This window comes from Peromyscus maniculatus, chromosome 20 (genome assembly GCF_049852395.1).
Source record: "Peromyscus maniculatus bairdii isolate BWxNUB_F1_BW_parent chromosome 20, HU_Pman_BW_mat_3.1, whole genome shotgun sequence".
In the NCBI taxonomy this organism is placed as follows: domain Eukaryota; kingdom Metazoa; phylum Chordata; class Mammalia; order Rodentia; family Cricetidae; genus Peromyscus; species Peromyscus maniculatus.
The window spans coordinates 14,043,419-14,066,954 of NC_134871.1; positions in this window are offsets into that span (position 1 = coordinate 14,043,419).

A 23,536-nucleotide genomic window follows, 5' to 3' on the forward strand; every position below is an offset into this window, starting at 1 on the left:
GCCTCTCAGCTGAACTGCTTCTCGAAAGCCTGAAAGCTTAACCAGCTCTAGTTCCTGGTCCTCACACCTTATATACCTTTCTGCCTCCTGCCATCACTTCCAGGGATTAAAGGCGTGAGTCACCATGCTTGGCTGTTTCCAGTGTGGCTTTAAACTCCAGGTGGATCTCTGCCTCTGGGATACTAGGATTAAAGGTGTGTGTGCCACCATTTTCTGGTCTCTATGTCTGTCTAGTGGCTGTTCTGTTCTCTGGCCCCAGACAAGTTTATTGGGGTGCACGATATATTGGGAACACATTATCACCACAGCACCCTGACAAACAGGGTCAGCTCTAGTATGTTGTCCAGGTGAGGTACATGGCCAGCTCTCATGTGTGCTTCAGCTGGCGAAGGACAGGGCTAGTTTTCTCACTCTTGTGACCCCAGGGCCAGCCTTCTCACCTGCCACAGGAAGTTAATTGGTGGGGGGAGCATCTTTCTCTCACTGTTGTTCAAACCTTAGATGGACCTTTAATAAAAAGCCTGGTACTAGATATGGGGGTAAAAACTGAAAGATCAGAGAAACAGAGCAAGCCATAGCCACCACCTATTACCTCACCAACCCCACAAATCCTCTGACTGAAGTCCTCACCTGAAAGGATCTCAGCTGAACCTGAACTGCTTTAGTTCCTGTTTACTCATACCTTATATACCTTTCTGTGTCTGCCACATTTTTACTTCCTGGGATTAAAGGTGTGTGTCACCACTGCCTGACCTTTATGTCTAATTCAGTGGCTGGCTCTGTCCTCCGATTCCCAGGTAAGCTTTATTGAGGTACACAATATATTATCACATCGCACCAGTGCCACAACATGACAGATGAGCGGGGAGGCAGGGTCAGTTCTTCTTGCTCTGATGCCCTAAGTGTTGGCCCACCTGCAACCATGATCACAGGTCAGCTCTAGTGTACTGAGGAGCAGGGCCATCTTTTCCGAATGCATGGTCAAGCTCTCCCCTGAGAGGCATGACCAGCTCTCCTGCTGCATTATCCAGCAAGGGGTGGGGCCACTTATTCCAGGGCTAGTGAAGGGCAGAGTTGGCTCAGCGTGGCATGGCTCCAATGAGCCCTTGTGCTAACATAGGCCATGGATATCATTACAGACCCCAGCTGCAGCAGGACCATGGACCCAGACATGGCCTAAATGACACCACAGCCCCGGCGACAACACAGGCTATTCAGAACTGTCTGGTCCTGATGACTGCATAGCCCTCAGGCACCCTCACTGACGCAGGTTGTGGCCCAGACCCTGGGGATCTATGTGGTCTTTGGTGGCAACATGGACCACAGACATCAATACAGATAGACCCTGGCAGTGGTAGGATCATGTACCCAGACATTGTCCTAGGCAGTAGCCTAGGCCCGGATGTCAACATGGTCCCAGGCAGCAGCTCAGGCCACTTAAATCAGCCTGGTCCCTGTGGTGGCACAGCCCTCAGATACTAGCATTACCTCAATGGTCTCAGGAGCTGCAGACATCCACACAGACCCTGACTGTTGCAGGACCATGGGCCCAGACATGGCCTTCAACTATATCCCTGGTCCAGATGATACAATTGCCCCATTTGACAGCACTGGCCATGCAAATTGGCCTGGACACAGTAGCTATATAGTCCTTGAACACCAAATTGCCACAGTTTGCAGCCCAGACCTGGCACATGTATGTGGCCCCTGACAGCAACATGGGTCAGGGATATCAACACAGACTCTGGCCGTGGCAGGACCATGAACCCAGATATGGTCCTTGGCAGCAGCCTAGACCAGGATGTCACCATGACCCCAGGTAGCTGCACAGGTCACAGGCCCCTGCATGGCCTCCGGTGGCAATAGGAGCCACAGATATCAACACCTGCCCACTTAGCAGCTCCAGGGCCCCACCTCAATACTTAGCCCTTGACCATAGCCTAGACTTGGACAAAACCCTAGACATGGGTGGCCAGCAAGTCAGTTTAACAAATGGGTTTCTCACCACCCTCACATCTCCAGACTTGTCTCTATCCCCAGCCCAAGAACCAGTCGACCTTTCTCTCTCTTCCACCTCCTGACCCTGTACTTTCTCACCACAATGGTGCCAACTACCTGGCACCAGGGCTCTTCTTTGGGTCAGAGGTGGTGCTTGGTTAAGTTCTACTGGTCCAAGCCTCAAGGTATGGTATAAAACTGTTGCCTCTCTGCTGTGGACATTGCTCTATATAAATAAAACACTGATGGCCAGTGACCAGACAGGAAGCATAGGCAGGACAAGGAGAGAGGAGAATTGGGGAAACAGAAAGAAGGGGGGAGAGACACTGCAGCCACCGCCAGGACAAGCAGCATGTAAAGACGCCAGTAAGCCACCAGTCATGTGACAAGGTATAGATTTATAAAAATGGGTTAATTTAAGATAAAAGAACAGTTAAAAAGAAGCCTGCCACGGCCATACAGTTTATAAGTAATATAGGCGTCTGAGTGATTATTTTATACATGGATTGTGGGACTACGGGGCTTGGTGGAACCTGGAGAGAAGCCCTCCAGCAACAAATGGCGCCCAATGGCTCAGTTTCCACCTTAAACCTGAAAATATTTAATAACCAATTCTAAACAGAGCCAAAACCAGGTTCCTGCTTCTTGTCTCATACAGTCAGCTAGACACGCAAAACACAGGTTTGAACACTGGCGGGTTCCTGGCGTGTGCGTTTAACCAGCAGTATGGCGGGAATGAGGCGTCTGCCAGCGTCACATTAAGCTGTGTGGTAGATTTAGTCTTTACTAGTATTTTTTTTTTTTTTAAAAAAAAAGGTTTCTAGGCTACACGCTGCTTTGATAAAAGCTTAGACCCACTATTTCTGAGACTTGATGACTCACAGAAAGTTGCTTGCATCCATCTACCATTTCTCAGGTACCATTATGTTCCTTCTCAGGTCTTTGATGTGGTTAAAGACTAGATAGTTGTAATTTCCTCAGTTATGATAAAAGATAAGTTAGATATAAAACCTTAAACTCACAAATATAAGTTAGACAGGACATCTTCTTTAATATTGTAACTGTAATTCATGATTGATAATTGTTTTGTTATATGTAATTTTACCATGTTAAAGTTAAAACCTTCCTTTTTAAAAAAAAGAAGAAAAGGGGAAGTGCTGTGGATATCGCTCTATATAAATAAAACACTGATGGCCAGTGACCAGACAGGAAGTATAGACGGGACAAGGAGAGAGGGAAATTGGGGAAACAGGAAGAAGGGGGGAGAGACACTGCAGCCACCACCAGGACAAGCAGCATGTAAAGACGCCGGTAAGCCACCAGCCACGTGGCAAGGTATAGATTTATAAAAATGGGTTAATTTAAGATAAAAGAACAGTTAACAAGAAGCCTGCTATGGCCATATAGTTTATAAGTAATATAAGCATCTGAGTGATTATTTTATACGTGGATTGTGGATTGTGGGACTGCGGGGCTTGTTGGAACCTGGAGAGAAGCCCTCCAACAACACCTCTCTTCTTTCCCATACCCAGGCCTAAGAAGCACTGGTGGTGGTTCCTTTGGTGACACGCAGACTTGGGGTTGATCCTGTCTCCTTCCCCCTAACCCACCCCAGATCAAGAAGTCTGGGCGGTGGCATCTGTGTCCTCCTCTAATTCAGGTGCAGAAGGGGCCGAGCTGTTGCTGGTTGATTGTGTCCCTCCTGCAGACCAAGAATTCTGGGGGGAGCCATAACTACTCGTTTTAACGAGACTATGTTTGAAATAACATGAACTATTCAAGTAACTCAAAAATACTATGGTAACTCTAAATGTCTATTCCCAAAGTATAATACAGTGTATAGTCACACAAAAGAAATTCAGAAAAAGTCTCTCTTCTGAAAACATTTGAAGCAGTCTCTTACTGCTCCCTCTTTAGCAATCTTCTAGCACTTGGCCAAATTCAGCAATGCACAATCTAGTCTTTCCATGCATGCTGACATATGAGTTTTATATGTTCCCTTTTAGCAAGCAATGGTGCTTCTCACAGCACAAGAAAAAAATCTGAATGCAGAACTTTTAGAAGGTGAGTTTATATTTAATGCTACTGTAAAATACCTATGCAAATTTAAAAAGATGATAAGACATCATTAAAGCAAGGTGAAAGGCTGCCACTGTTATTGTAGTTCTAAAATAAAAATGGTCTACTAGAGAATGAATTTTATTTACCTGTGGAAATAGCACTTGTGCTCTATCCAGACTTGCTCCAAGCACACAGAAACATTTCACTGTACCCTCAAGTTAATTATTAAAGCATATGGGTATCTACATGATATTTAACAAATAATCATATGAATATGTAAGGCATTAATATGAGAACATCTGCTAGCTTCTTCCTCTCAATAAGGCAAGTGATGATATATTTCTAGACAATGTAGATGGATGTTTTACCATACATTTTCATTGGAATTGTAGCCACAATTTTTACAGGCAGTAATTATTTCCTTTTAGCTACTCTTATTCCTCATGATATAGTTTGAGTATGGATTTCATTTCTTCCATCCTTAGTGGAAATAATAAACAGATGGTCTTTTCCATTTTCCTCAGTTTTAACTAAATTAACTCAGACTGCTAAAAAATGAAAACCCAATGAAATGAGAATGATTGGCCTTGTGATGCCTAATTGCCACTTTGCCTTTTAATTCACAACTTAAATAAACGCAAACTCTGTGACTGAATTCAACTATGTAATTGCCTTCATTTGCTTGTTTAGACATTTAATATCACCTTTGGCCTTCTTTTTTCTAGGTTGAATAAGGAAAAGGCCATTAACTTCTTTTTTTTAGACAAAAATGTGTTTCAGACTTCCAAATCATCTTTATGAATAGTATTTAAATAAAAAAAAGAACTTTGTTACTCATAAGTATACTCACTCATTCAAACATGTGTTATTGACTATTATGAGATGGCTATTGTGAGTTTGTACAATAAGTTCATAAATGAAAATATGTCTTCTGGTCTCAAAAATTACTCACTAATTAATTTAATTATTATTAAAAAAAATAGCAAAATAAGAGTTGAATATAGAGAAAATATTCTTCATAATACTGTGTTTTAAGTGTGTGAAGTTTGTTAACTGATTTATTCTCTTCAAAACATTCTATGGCTGATAATATTATGAAGATTACTGATCCTATTTCCAGATAGAGGTTCAAGAAAGATAATAAATAATAAACAAATATGACAAATACAGATAATAAAGGTCTGAAAAAGTCATTTAGAGGTTGATTTGCGACTCTTCCAGATTGTCTGACCCACGATATTTTGGTTTATAGTTGATTATTGCAATTGGCATGGATGAATGAAGAACTTAGCAGACAAGATGATAAGAGAATGCCAAAAACTGAAACCCGAGGCAAGAAAGTTTCACCACGTACATGAGGAAGTAAAAGTAACCCCTTGTGACTGCACCTGGAGAAAAAGGTGAGGATCATTTAAAATGTACAACAACAGGTACTTAAAGAGTGTTTCTATGTTGAAAACCAGGAGCTAACACCTAAATGTTGCAAGGTAAAAATAAAAATTATTTTATGGCCAAGCCAATCATGCAGTCTCCCTTGGCGAGAGAATGAAGAGCCCAGACTAAAAGCAGGGGAGCCTCTTTATAGCAAGTGTGCAAGTGATAACAAAAGCAGAATTTTGATGTTAGTAATTTAGTTCGCTATCAGCCAGTTCTCATAATATACCATGAAACATTTTATGGTCAGCCAGTTCTTGTGACATACCATGAAACAATTTATGGCCTGTGAATCACAAGATTATAGAGGATGAACAAGACAAAAAATCAAGTTGACCTTTAGTTGAGGACATGTTTTGAAAAACACCATAAGGAGCAATATAGAAATAAATCAAAGTGTAACATTGTTTAACTAAAACAAAACAAAAAGCTGGACTTCACTGTCCCTTAACACCAAGTTGTGTGATAGTTGGTCTAGATTTTCAAACTTCTGGGCTTTGGGTTCACTCTACAGATGTGGCTTTAACAATATTGCTAGAAAGAATAAGAATGATTGTTGGCTGCCCATCCCTCTCCCCTGTTCTATAAAATTCACTAACTAGGACTTTTTTCAATGTGTTGTAAAGGATATTTTTATTATGCACTTTTCTTGTTACTGGTGTAGAATTTTGTTGCTTGCCATTTAGGATGATTTTAAGCCCTGTAACAGAAGTTATTCACTAATATCTGTAAAGCAATTCTCCTGATACATAGTTGAGACAAAAAAAAATGGACACAGGATCTGTAGTGAGAAATTTAAGTGAAACAACATTAAGCAATTTGCCCAGTTATAAAATATCTTTAATTTTTTAGGATAAAGGCTAATACATAGTGATAGATTATGGCAGCTATGGAACTTATAAGAAAAGATTATCACCTAACATTTTCTTTGTTAAAAATATCATGTGATAGTATACAATGGACATGAATGTCAATAATCAAGTCTTTGCTTACTACTTGAAAGGGTATACATATTTGTGTGCATATGTTGTGTGCACACATATGTGCACATGAGTGTGTGTGCTCATGAGTGCATTTATGTGTGCAAGTGTGCATGCAAAAGTGTGTGCACATGAATGCATATGTGCACATTAGTGTATGTGTGTGCACATCAGTGTGTGTGTGTATGTTTATGCATGTGTGTATGAACTTGTGCATGCACATGTGTGCATGTGTTTATCTCATTATACCATCCTCCTAAAACTACAGTAAACAGTAGTACTCACAGATTTGTTTATCCTCTTGAAAGATTTTGAAGACTTTCAAATTTTGTTTTCTCTTGAAACAGCTATCAACGTGTACTATCTGACAAAAATATAAAAAAGTTAGCCGGGCGGTGGTGGCGCACGCCTTTAATCCCAGCACTCGGGAGGCAGAACCAGGCGGATCTCTGTGAGTTCGAGGCCAGCCTGGGCTACCAAGTGAGTTCCAGGAAAGGCGCAAAGCTACACAGAGAAACCCTGTCTCGGAAAACCAAAAAAAAAAAAAAAAAAAAAAAAAAAAAGTTAAAAAAAACCCTCAACCTTACAAAATAATTAACTTCTAAAAAAATACTGAACAGAAAATTTTTACACATCTCCAAATTATTTACTAGTTAATAAAACAGATGCTTTCTCACACTTTGTTTGCATTTTGTTATCTGATGATATAGTTATTTTTAATATACAAAGATAATCTGAACATGTATTGGGTGTATTTTACTATATTTTAAGATAATAATGAAAAGTACTCTCTCATGCAACACTAAGAATTAAGCAATAGGAAAAATATACAGTTCATTTGCATTCTAGAAATCAAAACTACATATAACATTTTATATCTTGTTATCTTTTTATCTTATTTTGTATCTTTTATGTTAGAATAAGTTATTGTCTAATACATAAATCTGTTATTATAAAGTATATGCTGTTCATTGAATACATATACTGTGTGTACCTACGCATTTATGTATATGTATGTTTGTATATATAATATGAAGACATGGTATAACTGTAAATAGATATCATGGTACAATAATGAAAGAGAAGTTAAAAAAATCTCATTTTGCAAGATTCCTAATTGCAGTATTCTATTGCCCATAATCTTCATGATGTGCCTTTGATGATGTATACAGTAAAATGGTTTATGCTCTCTAACTCATACTTTGTTTCCTATAACAAACATCATTCCATTCTCCCCAATTGTCCATCTCTCCCACCTGGTTACCAATATTTCATCTGACTGTACAGATTTGTATTATTTATTTCATATTCCACACAAATAAAATAACATTTTTTATATTTCTGACGAATTTCATATAGCTTGATATCTTTTATGCATTCACAATACTGTAATATTTTGTATTGCCATTTAATATTTAAACTTTATCCAATACATATTATGAGTTGGTCATTGGCAAATATTAGTTCACATTAAAATCTCAGATCAACTCAAAATCAACTTAGTATTAATCTTAATATCTTCTAAACACGTTTTTCCTTTAAGATACATCAGAAGGGGTGCTGTAAACATCTTGTTTCATAGCATTTATGTTCCTGATAAAGAAAAAATGCAAGAATGATTAGTAAAATTTGGGAGATGCTACAATGATCTCCATTAAGTCACCAAAAGCTTTCTCCATCGTTGTCTTTCATAACAGAGCTAAGATTCACACAATGAAGAGGGCAAATAACCACATATTGTTTTTCATGAATTCATATAAAGATTCTAGTCAACTTTACCACATTTCTAGGACTACCTTCTATAGAAATTCTAGATTTAAGAAACAATGGATATTACAGGGTCTTAATTTCAATAATACAGAAATGACCAAGTGTTATTTTTTGTGATATGGGGCAGTATTTAAGATGATAAGAAATTAAAGTCATAAGACTATGAAGTCCCTATAACTATGCCTTGCATACATGTATCTTATAATATAATATGGAGACTTCTTTAAGACCTTTTGTAAACAGGACTGGGGTTAACATTGAAATCTCAGTTTTATTTATGCTAGTGCATAATTAGGCTACATACTTAACCAGTGGAACCTTGCTACTTTTTTTCATCAGAGTTCTTTTCCATCAATATTGCCTACCTGATTTAAGATAATTGTTTCAGCCGATGTCATAAGTGCAAACATTGAAAGTACTGAGAGGGTTTTCATGCATAAATAAAATGTTTTAAGTTCTAGAAACAAAGGGAAATAGACTGACTGATGTTAATCTTGCCTCACAAATTTGCCTTAGGCTGATTCTGCTCATTTTTAATTTTAAAGCCTGACAAATTCTAATTAGATGCATAGCTGTGTTTATTTTGAACATGTGTGGCTTTTGGGAAACATTGATACTCAGCAAAATAAAAGATTATCTAAAACAAGCATGATTCTTGCTTCTGTAATTCAAAAATGAACATTTTGGAAGTTTCCCCTTTTCAGTACATAGCAAAAGAGGATTTAGTCACAGACAAATATAGATAATATCATTAACACCCCTGCACATAGCATAAGAAAACACTAATGGAAGGGAAAAGTTCCCAAGTCTTTTGATCAGAACATTAATCATTTAAGGAAAGAAATTAAGTTGATGATTACTTCCATTATGAGCCAAATAGTTTTACCACTATCAAATTATTGGTCCAAAATAGACATCCATTCCAGAGTCATAATGAAAAATACCTTCAATGACACTATTGCAGATCCATTAAAAATCAGACCTATTTAAATTGGAGCACTTTCTTGGAGTGGAAATTATTTCTATGCAATACATTAAAATATAAGAATAAATTATTATGAGGTAGTCAGAAGAAAATAGTGTACACAATGTTATTTAGCATCTTTAAATTTTATTTTACCATTGTGTTTGCTATTTCTGAAGAATTTTTTTATCATATTTGTTAATTCAGGATTGTCTTCTGACTTACATATACATTAGTTATTTCCATGTTAAATTACCTATTTATGCTTGTTAAAAATAAGTGTGTTTAGAAAAGAAGTTTTCATTCTGTAATAGTTTGTCTCTCTTTACCTCACCTAATCCACATTGTATGACTGTTTTGATGTCAAAAGAAATGAGATGTTAGAAACACAAGAACATCACCAGGGCCATTTAGTAAAGCCTCAAAGAATCATACCATTGTATACATACCTAAAATTATAATTATAATATACATATATTAATACATTATACATAAATTTTATATATTAAATATATTTATATATTTATGCCACAATGCTTTTGAAAAACAAGAACAAAAACCACACCCATGGAATAACAAAAACCTAGTACTAGCAATGAGAACCCTCCTGTCAAATGACTGGTTGGAGTAGATAAAATGACTCCCAAAAGGTGTAAACTATGGGTATATCCCCTGGCTACCCCTCAGAAGGTGAAGGCAAGACCCTATTTGTGAGTGTACTATACTCTTCAGACTCAGATGATTCAAGCTGGGTCCTTTAAGAGCTTTCCTGGAACTCACTCTGTAGTCCAGTCAGGCCTGGAACTCATAGATATCCACCTGCCTCTACCTCCTGAGTGCTAGCATTAAAGGCATGTGCCCAAACTGTCCAGCCTCAATCTGGATCTTACATGAATGCTGCCTTCCTCTAGACTTGCTTCCATGGTAACAAAAATATTATGCAAGCTGCCAAGAGAGAGAAAACATTCCTTGGCAAGATAGGCTTACCTGTCTGTAATAACTATGAACCACAGCAATAAACATCATGGCAAGATACTCATAAAAGTTCAGTATGTGGCACTCACATGTTGTTGGTAGTCGACAGCTGTCAAATTGTACTTAAGTACAATTCAGCAGGAGGAAAATCATTCTTCATACTAGAAACAGAGTCAACTTCCCAGGGACAGTGAAGTCATGAAGTCACGGATATTAGAAAATATTCTGTACCTGCCACTTTGCTAGACCTGCACAATACCTTAATACCCTTAGCTTTAAATCTTATCCTTATACCTATGGATAATTCTAGCTACCAATCCTTATCAGAGAGGCATCTTTTCACTGCAAATGAAACCCATCATGTGAAACCACATCTGGACTCAATGTAGAGATCCAGGCAATGTGGAGAGCCCAGCCCCAATAGATAAAGCCACATCACGCCATCTGCATCAGTGGTTCGGGGATCATCGGAAATGAGGGGAAGGAAAGATTGTAAAAGCCAGAATAGTAGGGAACAATCTCTCCTAATTATGTTTCATAAACAATAGCAACATCATTAATAGCTTGCTAATGTAAAAAGGAAAAATATCATAGCATCCCTTTCCTAGAAAAAGAACTATAGTCAACAAACGACTGCTTAAAAAGGGAGAATAAGTTTCTCCAAGGGATAAGACATTATTTGTTGTCCAATACAAAATACGAAATGATAAAGACCTGAAACCACACACACACACACACACACACACACACACACACACACACACCCCAAAAATGACTCAGCAGGTTTTATTTATACGTTTGTGCATATACATGTATATACATATGTGTGTGTATATAACCATAATATCCCCAAAAAAATAGTCTATGAGTTTGAAAGTGGGAGAAATCATGCTTGAGGAAGAAAAAAAGGAGAAAGTGTTGTAATTTCACTTTAATTTAAAAGTCTAAACAATAAAAGTAAAACTTTTTGAAAAGAAAAAAGACATTAATGGCAATATTATTTGACCAAGCTATTTGAGAGAAAGCTAAATATGGTTCGTGTCTTGTAACATTTATGTAAACTTACATGAGTTCCTTTTGTTCATTTATTAACTCTCAACCAGTGAGTGAAAAAGCACTGATAAGTTTTCTAGTTATGTTCTAAGAAAATGTAGTTTTATTTATACCAGTTTAAAAAAAATGAAGAGGTTCAGCTCAAGCCACACAAACATATTAACTATGAATTTTAATTCAAAAGGGAAAATGGGGATTTTCCTTTCCTGAACAGAAAATGAAATGATTTTATAAAAGAAAAAAATGAGTAAAATATATGTCTCAGTAAGTTAGTGCTTGCTTCCTCATTGTATTAAAATACAATATATTTTCAATACTAACACTCATCTTTAACAGATTACCAATGTAACTAATTTAACTTAGGAGGCAAATATTATTTGTAAAAGAACTTTTTAAAGAAGAATCACAATTTTTTCATTATTTGAATATACAATTCACCCACTCAATTCTCCTATCTCCAAACAAAATTTAACAGCAATAGTAGATCTGACATGAATAATACAATAATTATGAAATAAAGCCACAGTTAAAAGGAGGCATATGATGATGTCTTCATATCAGTAATATTTTTTTGCATGAGATTAGAATTCTGTCTAAGTGTAACATTTGTGGAGAACAGTTTGTAGATTCCAAGTCCTTCCAACACATTAAATCCAAAGATCCCTGTACCATTCATCTTATAAACAATCACCAGATGGCAGTTAATTGCAGTACCACCTACCTCACTAGGAACTGTTTGGGGATATTGCCCATCAAATTTAATGCTTTGGTCTATCATTTTTGTTTTTAATTTCTGTATTTAAAACCAATTCTGCTCTTATCTCACACTTTAAGTATTTTAACCACACTGTTTTAGTTTAGAATAATGATAGCTTATTTACCTTTGATGTTATGACAGTTTAGAAAAGTATCACACAATATTTGATCCAAACATTTGACAGACAATGTCAAATGGATTTTAATCAATAAATACAGGGAGAAGTTATTTTTGAAGGTCTATGTTATTCCCCAAACCATGATGGTCATGAAGGATATCCAAGATCCTCACTTCCACCATTTAATACAAAAATAAATCTAGAAATCTTTTATTTCTATAATTGACTTTAAGAGATAATTCTGGGGCTGGAGAGATGGCTCAGCAGTTAGGAGCACTGACTACTCTTCCAGAGGTCCTGAGTTCAATTCCCAGCAACAACATGGTGGCTCACAACTATCTATAATGAGATCTGGTGTCCTCTTCTGGCTTGCAGTCATACATGCTGTATACATAATAAATAAATCTTTAAAAGAAAGAGGAGAGAGAGAGAGAGAGAGAGAGAGAGAGAGAGAGAGAGAGAGAGAGAGAGAGAGAGAGAGAATTCTGTTTACAGCAAGGGTTTGTTATAAATCAATCACTGAACATGCTGAGTTCTGATATCAAGATTATGAGTAACATGTTAGATGTGTCTATTGTTTATATCCATTTAGAACATACAACTAGTACTCTCTTTTCGTTGAGGAAAGAATGTAATGCTGGCTTTAAAGCCTCTTTTCTATTGAATTGAATCTAAATTTTATCTTAGAGAAATTTCTTACTGTCTTTGGACTGGAAATGATGACATTTTGTATCCCAATTTCATTACTGAGATAAGTGCTTCCTTACTTGATAAAGCTTGGTCAGTTTTATTTTTTAAATTAAATAAAATTCTTAAGCTACATTTGCATGAATAGCCAACATTTTTTATTGAAATTCTTCTTGAGAGTATGTAAACCATTTTATACTCAGACATGCCAAGGATGTAAAAGTATTTAGAGAGGAATTTCTTGCTAATACATAGTCTGTTATATTCTCCAGTATAGTCTGCTAAACCAAAAGAATTAAAATTGCAAACAAAAAAATCTTTTAGTATCTGATGACAATCATATCTCCACAGCTGGGAGCATTAAAATAATTGAAAGATCACATATATTTTCCTTCATTGTTTTATTTTCTAGTGATAGAGGAACAATCTTTACATATTTCTATTTTGTTTTCTTCTTTTTCTTCCCTTAAAGAAAATGGCTGCATTCTGTTTGTTGATCTATAATCACCATCCTTCACAATTATTCATAGTACTTTGAAGACTACTCTGATGGAAATCATCCTCCTTCTCCCTGAACTACAACTAAGAGATATATATGATTAACAGGATATCCACTTTATGTCTTCCAAAATAACTTGTACAAGACATGAAATAAATTCAATAGGAATAAATTAATTTTGATATGGAGCCCCAGTTTATAAAACACAAAAGGAGGACAATGGGGGTTTTATTTCTTGCCCTCCAAATTTTAGTGGGAGAAAATTCACAAAGCATCCGTTATTTATCTGTAATTCACCCACAACTAGCAATTACTTTGAAACGATTCATGACTACCATATGTCAAATTGATTTTTATCAGAAAATAATTTAAATAGATATCTATTGCTGTTAATAGTACTCTACTTTTAAAACTACTTTTCCCAGAATTTGTCACAGTACAACTTGGAACCCCAGTTTATTTCTTTACACTTCTAGAAACCATATATATATATATATATAATAGTGTGTGTATATTTGCACACACACACACACACACACACACACACACACACACACGCGCGCGCGCGTGCGCGCGCGCGCACGAGCCCCTTCCAAATTGAGTCACAGTGCCTGGAATCTGTTATACTTCTGTTGCTGTCCATGCTACTTGCTCTTACTGCCTGCTACCCTCAGTCAATCTAATACCGAATTTTGCTTTCGATTCAGTTTGGTATTCTGATGATTATGTCAGGATTAGCTGCGATCTGGGTGGCTGGGACTCATTCCATCATTCTTAAAGAAAGGGTGAGAAAAGTAAGTATAGTGTAGATTTTTGCTCATCGATATAATGTATTGTCATGAGAAATTTGAGACATGATCTTAACAATAATGATATTTGTCTTGTATATGATATGTAAAAGTTACTTGTAAAGGATCACAGCATAGCTAAACCAAGTACATGGAATCTACACCACAACTGCTAACTGTAACTACTATAATATAATAATTCTAAAACTCATTTTAGGAATAAGCTTAGAATGTTTAAACTTCTGGGATTGGATCAGTTTTCCTATAATTGCCTAGGCATGTGTTAGGGTCATTAGTTCTCAGGCACACCTGCTGAGAAGTAGGCACCATGCCAGATTCCACAGCAGTGTGTAAAAGGGTTGGGGACATGGAAATGCAATGGGTAATTTTTTAAAAAATAACAACCAAAATTGAAGCATTCATCCCAAATAAGCAGTATCATGTCTGATGTGGTGGGTATTATTGGGACTTGAGTAAAGACTTTCTCTGACAGTGCTCTCAGATTGCTGATGGCTGAGCTATCTCCATGTTGTTGACTTCTTACACAATTCTGCTATAGCCAAGGAATTAATATCTCAGACAGTTTCTGCATACATCCAACTGTGGCCATTCAATGCTACTCTACCCTATAAGATAGTACACTCCTATTAATTACATTCATTCATAATCTTTCAAATTTTTACTTCAGTGAGGCTGTACTATGACATTAGATAAGATTTAAGCATTCCTCGTTTGTATTTAGCATCAACAGCTACTGCTAAGAATTCATGATTCTGTTCAAATATTTAAGAAAAACACATTTTACCACATTTTAGTTGCTCAAATTTAACCTAAGTGTTCCAGTATATAACATATTTTCCAATCATATAATAAAAATTACTCTATCCAATATTTAATATTAATTCTGATTTAATTTGATAAAATGATCCATGCTATCAGTACCATTCCATTGAAAAGAGGCTACATAAAGTGGGACATATGTGGAGTAGAATATTGACTTGGAGAACTAGTATGAGAATGTGAGATGTGCTTCAGTCATGATTACATAAATCCAAGAGACAAAATGTTTGAATGCTGTCTTCAACAGTTACATATTTATTCTACATTGAAAATGCTAGAACTTGGACATATATAGCTAGAACATTGCTTTGAAAGACAGCAAGGAGGGATATATGGTTTGGAAGGAAGAAAGGGAAAAGAAGTATAATTATAGTATCAAATCTTTTTAGAAGTAGAAAATTAAAACAAAGGTAACCTGACAATGGAGATGATATGGAAAGATATTAAAGGTCCAGATAGCCAGATAACAGGTATTTGAGACATATATTTGACTAAGAGAGAAATAGAATGGTGTAAAGAGTAGTTGAATGATAAAGAAATTAATTTCAGAAGTGTTCCAAGGTATGTGGAGCATGCTGATAATAACCCTTGGCAGGCTGAGCCAGGAGGATCGACACAACTTCAAGATTAGCATGGTCTACACAGTATCAGACCAGAGATGGCTACACTGGTAAAGCCTATCAACCAAGTAAGCAAGAAAGGTTGAAAGAGTCATATGTAAAGGAAATATCCATCGAGAAGCTCTTGGCCACATTTATGAAGTGCTACAGTGAGGACTGGCATTCTAGTTTGAGAGTGGTCTCAAACTCTTACAAACATCTTTTTATAGGCCCTCATATGCTGGAAAAACAGCCGTGAATCACCACATCAGCCTCTGATTTCTTGAGAAAATAGTGTTCTCAAGTGAATTTACATTACTTTTCAGAGCATTGCAAACATTGGGTCAAATTTTACTGATGGTCCTACTTTATTCATCAGCCCAAGACCTCGTGAGAAAAGGATTAGGAAACAGATTCCCAGCTAGTTAAATCAGGATTCCCCTAACACCACAGCAGAAACCTATTCCACAATTAATGACAGTTTTAGAAACTTTGTTTAAATATATGATGAGAACAGAAAAACCTTTTAATCTTTTCTGACACCATCTTACCAATTAACAACTTTATCCCATCTTTCAAAGCAGTTTAACATAGTTGTCTTGTCTAAGAACAAAATTTGCAAAAAGTTTAATATTCTGTTCCTAGTCTTGGTGAGCAGTTTGTTAAACCTTGTCAATGACATTCTCTCATCTCTGTGATCTTAGTTCATAAAGGGAAACCCAGTGCAGAATGCTTTATCAGCTAATCCTCACATTTTACTTTCACACCCATGGGAGACATTCTCATTTTAGCTGACAGCTGTAAATTTTTATAATCACCAAGTGATATCTAGTGCTTGCAGTTTGCCGGCCACTTTGTCAGCTCTATTGACATTTGATAGCCAGGCTATACCTAAAAGGACTTTTCAGGGAGAACGGTACTTTTTTCTTCCCCCTGTTGACATGTAGCAACACTCTGATAGGACACACATTTTCTGCAGAGGAAGCAGACATAGACCTGTCAAGAACAGTGGCGCTGCAATCAATGACACTAGTCAAGGAGGACATTGGGCTATAACACCCTTATGGCAAGCAACACTCATGATTTTCATAGGAGGGTTGTGTTAAACAATTTCCCCATGAAACAAGAATCCTCAAAATAATTTTTTTCTTAATTAGAAATACCCAATCTGCTGTTCTCCTTGCATTTCATAATAATATGACCTCTGTGATACTGAAGTAGAAAGAGAAAGCCCAGATGTCATCTTTCCAGTTTCTCCTGGTAGGCAATAGCAAGCATATTGTAGGTCATATATATTTAGGGACATCTTAACTTTTTTTTTTTTTATTAAATTTTCATTTTATTTTACATAGCCACCAAAGTTTCCCTCCTCCTTCCTCTCCTCCCGTTACCTTCCCCTCTCATCCCATCTATCCCTCCCTCCATCCACCCTCATCCCATCTACCCCTCCCCCCATCCACTCCTCCACGGTTCAGAAAAGGGCAGACCTACCATGGGCATAAACAAAGCATGGCATACCAAGTTGAGGCAGGACCAAGCTCCTCCCCCTGCATCAAGGCTGGGCAAAGCAACAGCATGGTGAATAGGTTCCCAAAACCCAGCTCAAGCACCAAGGACAGGTTCTGATCCCACTACTAGGAGTCCCACAAACTGATCAAGCTACACAACTGTCATCCACCCACAGAGGACCTAGGTCCCATGCAGCTCCCTAGCTGTCGGTCCAGAGTCCCTGAGATCCCACCAGCTCAGCTCAGCTGTCTCTTTGGGTTCCTCTGTCATGACCTTGACCCCCCACCCCTGGCTCCTACAATCCCTTCTCCCTGTTCCACACCAGAGTGCTTCCATCAGTTACTGGATGAAGGCTTTCTGATGACAATTAGGAATGTCACCAATCGGATTACAGGAGAAGGCCAATTCAGACACCGTCTCCACTATTGCTAGGAGTTTTAGCTGGGATCGTCGTTGTGGATTCCTGGGAGTTTCCCTGGCAACAGGTTTCTCCCCGGCCCCTGTCACATCAAGACCTCTCTTTCCTTACTCTCCCTCTCCTTCCAGCCTCCAACCAGCCCAACTTGATTCCTCAAGTCGCCACTCGCCTCCCTCCCCTCCCCCACCCCTATTTAACCAGGAGATCTCTTTTATTTCCCCTTCTAAGGGAAATGCATGCATCCCTCTTTGGCCTCTCCTGGCTACCTAGCCTCTCTACAGCTGTGGATTGGAGCCTGGTTGTTCTTTTATAGATCAAGCAAGAGGAAAGCATATAAAAGTCATTCCATTAAATCTTAGAATCTTTCATAAATATATTTTATATATTTTATATATATTTTACATATATTTATCTACCTAATAATGTTTTTCCAAAAGACAAAATTGTGTAACTTTCCAAAGTTATAATACCTTAACTTATTTTATGTGAAATAAGATTTCTTGTATCATATTTGAAATGTTTCTAAAATTCTGCAGATTTTCTATTTTTCAATTTTATTCAAAAAGATATTTAAGTTTCTATTTAAGTACATGAATAATTTTCAATTAATTTTTGAATATATGAGATTTGTGTGAAGAGTATTTTCTTTTGGTAAAATTGTATATATCTGATTGACTCAGAAGAATTTGTTACACATCTCTTATTTGAATAACTTTTGCACTTTTTTATAATTATTTATTTTATGTATATGATTGACCTGTCTTCATGTACTCCAGAAGAGGGAATCAAATCCCATTATAGATAGTTGTAAGTCAGCATGTACTTGCTGGGAATTGAACTCAGGACTTGAAGAGCCGCCAATGCTCCTAACCACTGAGCCATTTCTCCAGCCCAACTTTTGCACTTTTGCTAGTGATGCATATTACATAAATCTATTACTGAGTTCTCTCTTCTGTCATTTTGATCTCTGTATCTATTGTTCTATAACTGTCTCTCACTGTCTGTTATCAAGAGTATTGAAAAACTCTCTAGACCCATTTTAAGACAATTATAATCCAGTAAAAACTAAAAAAATAAAGTATAAAGTATATTTACCAAAAAGAATGAAACTGAAGGGTCCATGAAGAAATTATTCCACAGCAATAATCTTTGTAGAAACACTAAAGAGAATTAAAAATCTATATAGGTTATTAAAATGATATATAAAAATATGGAGAACTCTGGTGATGATAAGCATATGAAAAATATAACTTCTTTTATGTCAGTAATCAGAATATCAAACAGAACACTCATTATTAAAAATGTCCAGCATTCTCTTAAAGACTTACAAAATAATAATAATAATAATAATAATAATAATAATAATAAATACATTTTTGCCTGAGGACAGGGCTCTGTGAGTAATATGCTTGCCACTTGTGCTGGGCAGTTTTATGTCAAATTGAAACAGGTTGGAGTCATTTGGGGCCTGTGGTGGATTCATTTGATGATTGATTGGGAGGGTCTAGCTCACTGTTGGGGGTACTCCTACTGAAGAACAAGCTAATAATCTCTCCATAAACTCCAGCTGTAAATTTCCTGTATTGAGTTCCTGCTCAGACATCCTTGGATCGTGGATATAAATGTAAGATGAAATAAATCCTCTACTCCCAGAGTTTATTGTAATCATAGCATTACAATAGAAATCTTAACCAAGACACTGATCCAGCATGATAACTTGATTTTTACACAACTCATGTAAAAAGCCAAGTGTGGCTGTATGTTTTCATAACTCTAGCAATGGGTAATGGGTAAACAGGAGGATCTCCCAGTGAAGCTCAATCATACAGCTCTGGGAATAGTGAGAGAACTTGCGCAATAAAATAAGGTGGGTAAGAAATTGTGGAAAACTGCTCAAAGTCAGTCTCTGGTCTAAATATGAGGGAAGATGCTGAAAATGTATACATACATAGTATGTACACACACACAGAGAGAGAGAGAGAGAGAGAGAGAGAGAGAGAGAGAGAGAGAGAGAGAAAAGAAATGAAGAAACAAACAAACAAAAAACCACAATTATTGCAAATGGCCATACACTATCATTGAATAATGGAAATCTTAGACATTAAAACTGCTCCAAATGAGAACCTATACTCACATTAGTAGCCACTTATTTACTCTTATGCTTTAATGAATAGTTAAATAATGTTATACCCATATAATATAATACTTCTGTTTTAGAAGGAAAACATTTAATTGGAATTGGCTTGCAGTTTCAGAGGTTAAGTCCATTATCATCATGGCAGGAAGCATGGCAGCACGCAGGCAGTCGTGGTGCTAGAGAAGGAAATGAGAGTTCTATATCCAGATTGGCAAGAGGCTGGAAGTGAACTGGCTTGAGCTTCTGAGACCTCAAAGCCTACCCACAATGTCATACTTCCTCCAACAAGATCACACCTCCTCCAAAAGGCCACACCTCCTAATAGTGCCACTCCAGATGGGCCAAGCATTCAAACAAATGATTCTATGGGGGCTATTCCCGTGTAAATGACCATCACTTCTCATCAAAAACCAAGTACAATGGTGTCATATATTTTGATAAATATAAAAGGAATATTTTGCCTATAAAGTCAACTTCAAAGGCACACACTGTATAATTTTCTTTTGTCAAGTTCTTGAATTATAAAAATTAAAGGAATGATGACTAGATTGTTTTTCAAAGTGTAGGCATGTATGAATATGGCTATAAAACAGCACAAGGCACTCTTGTACTCTAAATTTCCATCTCATTGTGGTTTCATTGATAGATGATACTTGATAGATTTTTGTGGAATAAATTGATTCCTTGGAGAATTAGTCCTGAATAATATCACATAAGCTGCATAATGAAGAGTTATTCATTTCTTAATTAATTGAAAATGCAATGTTAATGTGTCAGAACACATGGGTACCACACAGGGTTTGTTGAATTGTTTCCTTAGGTTGTTATGACTCAGATCTCTAGAGCTGTAGGAATTTCACACACTCTCAAAATATTCCTCAGCCATATTTACAGCAATATGGAAACCACAGCATGAAACTCTTGGAGTAATGATGGATATGTTAAGTACTTTTTTTAAATAAAGGAATAAAATTTTAGCATGCAATTTCTTGGTTATAAAAACACTTCACAACTTTATAGTTTCTTATTAACTACAACGTATACCTAATGTATGTGGGCACTGATCTAAAATAGGTTTTATTTAAATAAAATTTTGGGTTTGGGGTGTTTATAAGACTTCCTTTAATATAATTTAGTAGTTTAACTTCCTGTGTGGTCTTCAGGAAGCATCTCATTTTTTCCTTAAGGTACTTAAAAACTCAGCTCTCGGGTGTCATTATTTGTCCCTTATCCAATACATAAGATTGGTTGGATATGTGAACTTCTGCCCATGGATTTATAAATAAAGGACATTATTTCTCATATCCTTTGTGGGATTTTAAATTTTGTAATCATATAATACAGTAGGTCCCTTCATTGTTGTGAATTTTTTCTCGCTTCCTTTCTCTCCCTTGACAAAAAGTAAAATAAGTTAAAATGTAAAGTTTTGTGTTTTTTTTAAAATTGGACAGAATGAAAGTAAATATTCTTTACCATCCACATGCATTTAAAAACTGAGAATAAATGTATCTCATTGGTATTTTTGTGCTATATTATATTAAAATTAAATTAATATTAAAATACTAAAATATCTGTATCTGATTAGAAATATATTATGTTTGGAGTACCCATAGAACTGTGATTAATTGTAATGGAAGAACATCTGTAAAATTGTCTTCTATCATAAAAGAAATAAATAGCAAGGGGATCAAATGAATGTTTCTTCCTTTCAGACCATGAGCTATGTAAATTGGCTTGTCTATTTTTCTGTATTGTATTTTCACTTTCCAAGCTATTAGGTATACAGAAATGAGTGATAAGTGGCGCTGGTTAGCGGCGGAAAGGTCACGGTCACAACAGAACCTTGTTGCTTAGTAGAGGAGAGCTTTATTAGGAGGAAGGGGAGCAGGGATAAAAGGACCAGGCCTGTGGAGGAAAGAGAGAGAAAGATGGTGGGGTGGGAGGAGAGAGAGAGCAGAGCAGAGAGAGAGGGTGGGGTCTGCATCCAGATTTTAAGGGCTCCCGGTGAAGCAGCGTGTGCTGATTGCGTGACCACGCCGCAAGTGCACATATTGGCCAGTTCACACTGATGTGAGACGCAAGGCCCTGAACTGCGCATGTGTAGCTGGAGTAAGGGCAGAATTCTAACAAGCACAAAATCAAAACCTGTTGTAAATGGTTTTTTACACTGTAGCATGCACTTAAATTCACAAAAGTAAAGGCAAAACTATGAATACTTAACATGTATTCATTTCACATTTTATTTATCTCGTTTTTGAAAAGACATCATAGGACATTTTTTTTATTTGAGTGCGATGCCTTTTGTAATGGCAGCAGAAGTTTCTGCTGGTGGAGCAGCCATAGCATTCTCTTCTGGCTTTGGTCCCCAGTGCCCCGTTTCCCCATACACACACTTCCTTTCTCTCCTCCTCCTTCCCCTCCCCCACCTTTTCTACTCATTCTTACTCCTTTCCTTCCGCTCTCCTCATCACTCCCTGTTTCTCCTCATCCTCCCCGTCCACACCACTGTCTTCTGCTTCTTTTTATTCTCAAACGTGCATCTCATCTGTTACTAGAGAACTACCCTTCCTGCAGCTTAGCGAGTTTCTACACGTTGACTTTGGTTTATTTCATGACGATGTCATGACACACGGGCTTTTCGTTGCTTGTCTCATTGTATCTAATTGCATACATGCAGATATTGAGTTTAGGCATGGATATTATTCCTCCTGCAGTATAAATTACTACTGTCTGCTCAGTAAAATCTCAATTCTTAAATCCCTTTCATAATCACCTTTCTGTCAGAGGGAAGTTCAGAAAAACAATTTGTGCTGTTATCGCTTTCTCCCTTGTATACCTGTGACCACTAGGTTGCTGCTTTTGAGAGACTGACATAATCTCAAAGCATCAACAATCATTCAAAGCCACTCCCTGTTTCAAGGACTATGTATTCTATATGACATCAAATTAAAAAAAAAACAAGTATCAATGTCTCCTTTCATCCACCTTAAAAGTTGAAAAATTTGGAAGAATTTCTCATAACGTGAACTGTGATATCATCAAATAAAAACTGGGTGTAAAATATACTTTACAGGGTTATTATGAGAATCAAACTTTCTGATCATAGTTTTGATGCCCAAAAGTGCTCTGTAAATAAAAAAATAATTCTCATACTTCTTTATTAGAAACCTTCTCTACCCCCAAACACAATATCAAGATCTATCTCTTGTTAGAAATTCTGATTTATAAATAAACAATACTTTATTAAATCATTGGCTAACATTTCTGCCTTTAAATTGCTATATCAAAAGTTCTTTTCTTTTCTTTTTTTTTTTTTTTTTTTTGACCAATAGAAAAAAATGGTTTCATTTATTTTTTTTTTCCGGTGTCCTGGAATTTCCCCGCTCAACCCACTCCCTCCCAAAAAAATTTTAAGCACACTGTTTAACAGTCTCCTAAAAGAACATAAGTATGAAAATGACAAATTTTACATAGTACCATTAACATATTTAGACAGTATAATTTAAAAACTATATTTAAAAAGCTTGATTTCTGCTACAGAAACTCCTTTACCCTTCCACTACCAGTATTTAAACATGTTAGTGCTCCTGAGATAGTTCTGTTGCATGCTCTCCCTTTGCAGTCAATTGGCCAAATTGTGTTCTTTAATGAAAGTAATGCATCAGAATTGATGTCCTCAGAACTTTAAAAGAACATAATAACATACAGCTGACCATCCAGTATTGGAAGCAATTGCTGTGGTCTTCCCAGAGGCAGACCATTTTCTAGCTCTCAGTGTTCCATTTCTTGATTGCCTGATGTTCTTGGTGGGAGTTGAGGCCTCCGGGGCATTCCACCATCCATGTTAACATGTTTATTGTTTTGTCTCTTTTCAGCTCATGTTAAGGTTGGCATGTTGGATGCAGTCTCACAGCAAACTCCCTTATCCTTTGGTTCTTATAACTTTTCC